This window comes from Anopheles funestus, chromosome 2RL (genome assembly GCF_943734845.2).
Source record: "Anopheles funestus chromosome 2RL, idAnoFuneDA-416_04, whole genome shotgun sequence".
Classification (NCBI taxonomy): domain Eukaryota; kingdom Metazoa; phylum Arthropoda; class Insecta; order Diptera; family Culicidae; genus Anopheles; species Anopheles funestus.
Genome location: NC_064598.1, coordinates 53,567,420 through 53,574,908, shown reverse-complemented (window position 1 = coordinate 53,574,908; position 7,489 = coordinate 53,567,420). Strand labels below are relative to the sequence as shown.

Here is a 7,489-nt window from a genome sequence, read left to right as displayed (position 1 = left end):
GAATTTGTTTTTGGCCTTCTCTCTGTTTAGACCACAGCGGAACCCAACTTTTCTTCTTCCATTGACAGCTACAAAAATCACCCTACACTTTCTAAAGACTTCGCACACACTCACACAACATAAAACAAGCGTTTATACAAATCACTTTAGCGCTTCGACGAATGCATCCCACCATTAGGACAGACTATGGCCACTGCATTTCTGATTTCATGGCCTTTAAATGCGTTTTTGAAAACGAATTTAACCGCTAAAAAATACCCTTTTTAATCCGTTTACTAAACAATTCTTGCGATCTTTGCGCTTGATGTGCCACTTTTCCTCAAATGAAAACGATGACAGTCGCACACGCACCCAACTCCAATGCTAAACACCGAATAAACTCTACGCTTGCATACAACCCACCGAAAAGCATGATTGTACGCACACATGTACGCTGAACATATTTTATGTTTTCTTCATTAATACGATCACGAAAATGACAGAAGAGGACAAACAATCATTTCATTTTTGTCTCACTCAAGCACCGATTTTTTTTTTCTGATGCACCCTTCTAGTTGTGCTGATGCTAGCGGATAATTCTTTCTTCGTTACAAACAGGCAGATGGTGAGGTTGCACACCCTCTTTTTTCACTCTACGCTGGGGCCTACATTATTCGAATACACGAAAAGGATGGATGGCGTGGGGAATTGAACAGATGAAACACAGAATTCCCTTTTCTTCGGTTTTGGGAATGAGCGGTCCCTCCTAATCGTGCCTGGTTAAGAACATTTTAGGGCCGTGGTCAAATTTGTTCACCATCCCCTGGAGCTGCAATTTGGAGTGAAAGAGAAACTGGGATCCTTTAGAAAAAAAGAAGGAATGAGCATGTGCGTACCGTACCATCCTAGAGGCCCATGAGCATTACGGCTACATGCTGAGAATGTTCGCTATTGATGTTCGTTTAATAAAAAATGCCAGGAAATATATACAAATCTTTCAAATAAGGAAGGCGGCAATACTGTTTCAGTCCTAATGTAGAAAGTGCTATGTAAATCAATCTGGATACCTCTTGGATTCTTGTTGTCACATTCATCAACATTTCCTCCTTCGATCACAATACTTTTCTTACATAGCATGCTCTTCTCTTCATCGAAAGATACAATTTGAGGTGGTCCTCGGCACGCACAACGACCGTCTATTTTACGCACATAAACGTACCATCGAATCGCGAGCATATCCGCAAGGCCTCCTAGTTTTCAGTTTTCAATACCAACGTTTTGCTTGCCTGCCTGCCGTCCTGCCAGTGGGTATGATTTCAGCAAGCACAGCAAAGGGCCAAAGTACAGCCAGCGTTTGTGTATTCGAAGCCAAACATAAAAAGGGGCAGGCATTACAACGTTGCCGCTGTTCACGGATTTATGTTGGCATACCGTATAACAATATGCATTTCCTTCCCTTTTCACGCTCGTGTGCTGTATACACCGGAAAGGAAGCAATGCAGCATGTGCTCCGTTTCATTTGCTCGAACATCCTTTCGGCCAGACCCTCCTGCAGCTTACACGAGCAGGCAGGCAGCCAGAATCGAATCAAACTCTCTTGTTCCATTCCAGCGGCACTCTGTACTATTCTGTCCGTCAGCTTATCGCTGTTCGAAAGAATTGTTTGATAATCGGCTGGATCGCCAACGTAACGCCCGCTCATGAACACGTGGTCTTCCGAGGGCGAGTTCCATTTCAGTAAGGGACGTTCTTACACCACGGGCCTTCTTCGTGTGCCTAAAATAGGATCTTACCAGCCAATGATAATTGTTTTAAGCAACTCCCTCCCAATAGCCTGGTGTGGCAGAAATTGCACAACAGAACGCAACGCATTGGGTAAAAGGATTTAATTTCAGCTCATTACCACGCAGTCACAGTTTTCATATAGTTTGATGATTTTGTAATGTCTAATGGATGTAGACTGCCGGATTTCAAAGACATATATTTATTAGTGTATTTAACGAGTGCATCGAATACTCACGAGGTTTGGTCTATTCAACACATGCATCTAAAATTCACTTAAAAATTTATTGTAGTACATTAGCAGCTGTATCGGCTTAAATGGCAAAGATCACGTGAAGCCAGTTGGCAGTGATGGTGAAAACATAGACTCAGTATGAGTTGCCACTCTCACGTATCTACTGATTGTTTAATTTAATATTATTTTTTATTGAAGCCTGTGTTTCCTCACGTGTTGGTAAAATAATCTTTAAAGCAAAAACCTAAACTCAACCTTGTTAAGCAACGAAGGACTAGGACCCTGGAAGTGATGACAATTTGGTAGGGTAGGGATGATGACAAACTAAAGCAGAAGCGTTTATAGGACGTATCGTCATACACCGTTTCGTCATAGACCTAACTAAAAATGTGTAGAACTTCCGTAGGATTCAGCTCTAAAATATTTTGCTTGTGGTTAGAATAACGGTTTTCTAACCATGTACAATGGTTACTTAGATATTTTACTAACATTCCGATTGCTACACTCGTAACATTCCAACACTTCATTAAAATGACGAATTGCACATATAAGACAGTCTTTGCGACCTGTCGAAGTTTGACAAGTTGGAATCGCAAGAGTTGGACGATTACGAAGGACAACGAAATCGATGAGAATAGAGCGGAAGCATCGGTATGACTGCACCGATAAAGGAGGATTGGGTCTGACATCGGACTTCTAGAAAGCCCAGGTGTAGCAGCTATCTCATGAAAATCTCCAGAAAACTGACTCCTGAGACATATGCATATGGAGGCTGGGTGAGGTGTATCGATGTACCGATTCTCAATTGGAGGAGATAAAGAGAGTAAAGGACCTAAAGTTGGAGGATGATAAACGACCTGAAGGACTTAAAGAGAAATTATTGAAGGAATGTACCAAAAACATAAGGTCACAATCCGGTATAATTTAACAAATATTAGGACAAACACAAAACAGTACTTTTTTAGGACACATCCGAGGTGAGATAAGAGGCTTAAGCTTCGATAGAGCTGAAGCAAAAACATCAATTCTAATCAATTCGGAGTCCCCTGCTTGTCGGAATCTGTAAACGTGATAAGGAATGAGTGCGAAGCAGAATATCAGTTGACAGAGATCAGAGTTGAAGTTTTACTATCTTGGATTCTCGTATTTATTATTTGTGGCACTACATTTTTAAAGCTGTTGCATTTCCGCGTTTAGCATTTTTACACGTCGTTGGATAGTTAGTAGCTATGCATTAAGGAAAGCTACAAGTGGTAGGATCTCTTGAGTTCTTAAGAAAAAAAAAAGAGAAACAAAAAGAAGAAACAAAATGTGAAATAAAACAGTACTGGTTTACAGTACTTGGTTAAGTTGGAGTAATGAACACACGAGGAATTGTTTATACCACGCCCCTTACACTAATTGGACTAAACTTGACGGAAAACTAAGACCTTCGCTTGGTCACACTTCTGCAAGAATTCACAGACATTTTATTGTTATCACAAAATAAAAACCATTAATTCTATTTAAAAAAATATTTCCTGATCATCGCCCAACGAAGCTGATAACAATGAGGTACGTCATATTAAATTCCTTGTGCGTATATTTATCAAAGTCAATTATTGATTTCCTTTACCAGGTGCGTTGCGTTCTGTTGTGCAATTTCTGCCACATCAGGCTATTGGAAGGGAGTTGCTTAAAACAATTATCATTGGCTGGTAAGATCCTATTTTAGGCACACGAAGAAGGCCCGTGGTGTAAGAACGTCCCTTACTGAAATGGAACTCGCCCTCGGAAGACCACGTGTTCATGAGCGGGCGTTACGTTGGCGATCCAGCCGATTATCAAACAATTCTTTCGAACAGCGATAAGCTGACGGACAGAATAGTACAGAGTGCCGCTGGAATGGAACAAGAGAGTTTGATTCGATTCTGGCTGCCTGCCTGCTCGTGTAAGCTGCAGGAGGGTCTGGCCGAAAGGATGTTCGAGCAAATGAAACGGAGCACATGCTGCATTGCTTCCTTTCCGGTGTATACAGCACACGAGCGTGAAAAGGGAAGGAAATGCATATTGTTATACGGTATGCCAACATAAATCCGTGAACAGCGGCAACGTTGTAATGCCTGCCCCTTTTTATGTTTGGCTTCGAATACACAAACGCTGGCTGTACTTTGGCCCTTTGCTGGGCTTGCTGAAATCATACCCACTGGCAGAACGGCAGGCAGGCAAGCATAACGTTGGTATTGAAAACTGAAAACTAGGAGGCCTTGCGGATATGCTCGCGATTCGATGGTACGTTTGTGTGCGTAAAATAGACGGTCGTTGTGCGTGCCGAGGACCACCTCAAATTGTATCTTTCGATGAAGAGAAGAGCATGCTATGTAAGAAAAGTATTGTGATCGAAGGAGGAAATGTTGATGAATGTGACAACAAGAATCCAAGAGGTATCCAGCATGATTTAGCACTTTCTACATAAGGACTGAAACAGTATTTCCGCCTTCCTTATTTGAAAGATTTGTATATATTTCCTGGCATTTTTTATTAAACGAACATCAATAGCGAACATTCTCAGCATGTAGCCGCAATGCTCATGGGTCTCTAGGATGGTACGGTACGCACATGCTCATTCTTTCTTTTTTTCTAAAGGATCCCAGTTTCTCTTTCACTCCAAAGTGCAGCTCCAGGGGATGGTGAACAAATTTGACCACGGCCCTAAAATGCTCTTAACCAGACACGATTAGGAGGGACCGCTCATTCCCAAAACCGAAGAAAAGGGAATTCTGTGTTTCATCTGTTCAATTCCCCACGCCATCCATCCTTTTCGTGTGCTCGAGTAATGTAGGCCCCAGCGTAGACATTGATCTGGCTTTTATCGGAAAAGAGGGTGTGAACCCTCACTTTCTTCTTGTAGTATAAATAGTAACATTATCCAGTAGCATACCTTGGTGTGTATGAAAATTTTCCCACGAGAGTCAGATACGTATCGCATTTAAAGCCTGAAGCAATCCCAAAATTATAAATTATCGCCAATTTCAAATATAATTTTTTAAACAATTACCTCTAAAACTTGAGCTTCGTTTAGATTTTTTCATTACTTAGCGATCGTGGTCTGATACAGATATTCTTTGAAGCGTAATCACCGTACATTTCGATTCAGATCCCTCTACATATATATCGAAGTTATACATGGGCGTTGATCTAAATAGTGAAAAGCTTCTTTTAAAAAAAGTTTAGCTAGGTCTTTGAATAGGGCTTTTTCATATTACCTCTTTTTGGATGGATTATTCCAACCTTTAAAGCCCCAATTCGCATTAAGAAATGGTCAAAAATGACATCGCTTTTAGTGAATGATTCTGAGATAGTGCCACATACAGTTTCATATAACAACTATGTAAGTGACAATCCAACCTAGATCATATATTTTTAAACATTATTTACTTCTCCTACCAGTACACACGTGATCATACTTTACAGATCTTGTGGACATTTCTCTACTCGGATCAGTGGAGACATTCACACACAAATCTTTTGAAAGAACAACACAGAAGTTGGATTGACCAATTTCAAGCCCAAAACTGTTCAATCGATTCTGTCGCCCAGTCGATTTGGTCCCGCCAATCGTTCCATTCATGAAACATGTTTCAAACTATTTGTTCATGGCTCTGCTGATTTTGTTTCATAATCTTTAAAATGCCATTGCATTTTGGATCCCCCATTCGTTGGGGGAGAGGTCTTGCAAGCCACCCCCAATATAAATGCAACGAAAAGTAGTCAACACATTTCGAATCGGAATAACGGATACCGACCCACGCAACTGAATAAGGACTACGATTGGAAACTCGGGACATGGAACTGCAGATCCCTCACAGCACCCGGAAGTACCCGCATTCTTTCGGACGAGGTGAGGGCCCGCGGCTTCGGTATAGTAGCACTTCAGGAGGTGCGCTGGAAAGGAGTTATGGAACGCCCCTACCGCAGTGATTGCATGATATACCAGAGCGGTGGTGAAAAGCATGAACTCGGTACAGCGTTCCTGGTCATAGGTGCGATGCGAAAGAAGGTAATCGGTTGGTGGCCGAACAACGAACGGATGTGCAGGTTGAGGGTTCGTGGAAGGTTCATCAACCTGAGCATTATTAATGTGCATAATTTGCACCTTGGAAGCACCGATGACGATAAGGCGACCTTCTATACGCAGTTGGAGAGGGAGTACGACCGCTGCCCACAACACGACGTCAAGATCGTCATCGGAGACTTTAACGCTCAGATCAGACGGGAGGAGACATTCAAACTCACAATAGCAAGTTCCAGCACCTATCAGCAGACGAACGACAATGGGCTTCGCTTCGATCTTAGCCTCCTCCAAGCACATGACCATTCGCAGCACCTTCTTCCAGTACGCACCGCGCTTCAGCTACAGCTGGAGATCACCACAGCAGACATATTCCCAGATTGACCACGTTCTCATCGATGGAAGGCACTTCTCGGATATTATCGACGTACGTACGTACAGGGGAACAAACGTCGACTCAGACCATTTCCTGGTTATGGTTAAGTTACGCCAGAAACTGTGCGCAGCCAATAAGCTGCGCTATCAGCCCACCCCAAGGCTCGACATAGATCGGTTGCGGCAAGCTGATGTGGCGAGGGACTTCGCGACCACGCTAGGGGAAGCGTTGCCGGAGGACACCACCTTCGAGGCGATGTCCCTCAATGACCATTGGCGTATGATGGAGCAAGCCATTAGCAGCACGGCCGATCGAACTATTGGCCGCGTAACACGTAACCAAAGGAAGGAATGGTTTGATGATGAGTGCAAGCGAGCACTATCCGAGAAAAACGCAGCGCGTACCCGCATGCTCCAGCAAGAGACCAGGCAGAACGTGGAAGACTACAGACGACTGAGAAGGCAGTAGACCCGACTCTTCCAGGACAAGAAGCGCAACAACGAAGCGGGACCAAAAAGGCTTGACAGACTGGACTGTGCTAATTTCCGAGCCATCACAGTCCTGAATGCTGCCTACAAGATCCTGTCCCGCATACTCTTCTGCAGACTTGCGCCCCTTGCCACAGATTTCGTCGGAAGTTACCAAGCTGGATTTGTTGGAGGAAAATCAACCACTGACCAAATCTTTACTCTACGGCTGATCCTCCAGAAGTGCCGAGAGCATCAGATCCCTACGCGCCACCTGTTCATTGACTTTAAGGCGGCCTACGATACCATAGATCGGACCGAACTATGGAACACCATGCAGCAGTACGGATTTCCAGGGAAGCTGGTACCGCTGTTGAAGGCCACGATGGATGGCGTGTAGTGCAAGGTGAGAGTATTGAACATGCTGTCGGAATCGTTCGATTTTCACCGGGGTCTGAGGCAATTGGAAGGACTCTCCTGTTTGCTGTTTAACATCGCTCTGCAAGGTGTCATGCGAAGCGCGGGCTTCGACATCCGGGGCACGATTTTCACCCGTTCTCTCCAATTTCTAGGCATCGCGGATGACATCGACATCATCG

The 7,489-nt window shown here is 43.7% G+C and overlaps 1 protein-coding gene across 5 annotated transcripts in view; it reads right to left on the bottom strand.

Annotated features, from left to right (window-relative positions):
* The window catches only part of LOC125761031 (transcription factor Sp4-like), a 9,689-nt gene extending 8,978 nt beyond the window's left edge, over positions 1-711 (bottom strand). For 3 of the 5 annotated variants that reach the window (XM_049421771.1, XM_049421775.1, XM_049421773.1), the window contains exon 1: positions 1-237. This exon is cut by the window's left edge and continues 269 nt beyond it. The gene's annotated coding sequence lies outside the window, so the exon portion shown is untranslated. The other 2 variants (XM_049421772.1, XM_049421774.1) reach the window with 2 other exon arrangements.
* Positions 712-7,489: the final 6,778 nt, after the last annotated feature.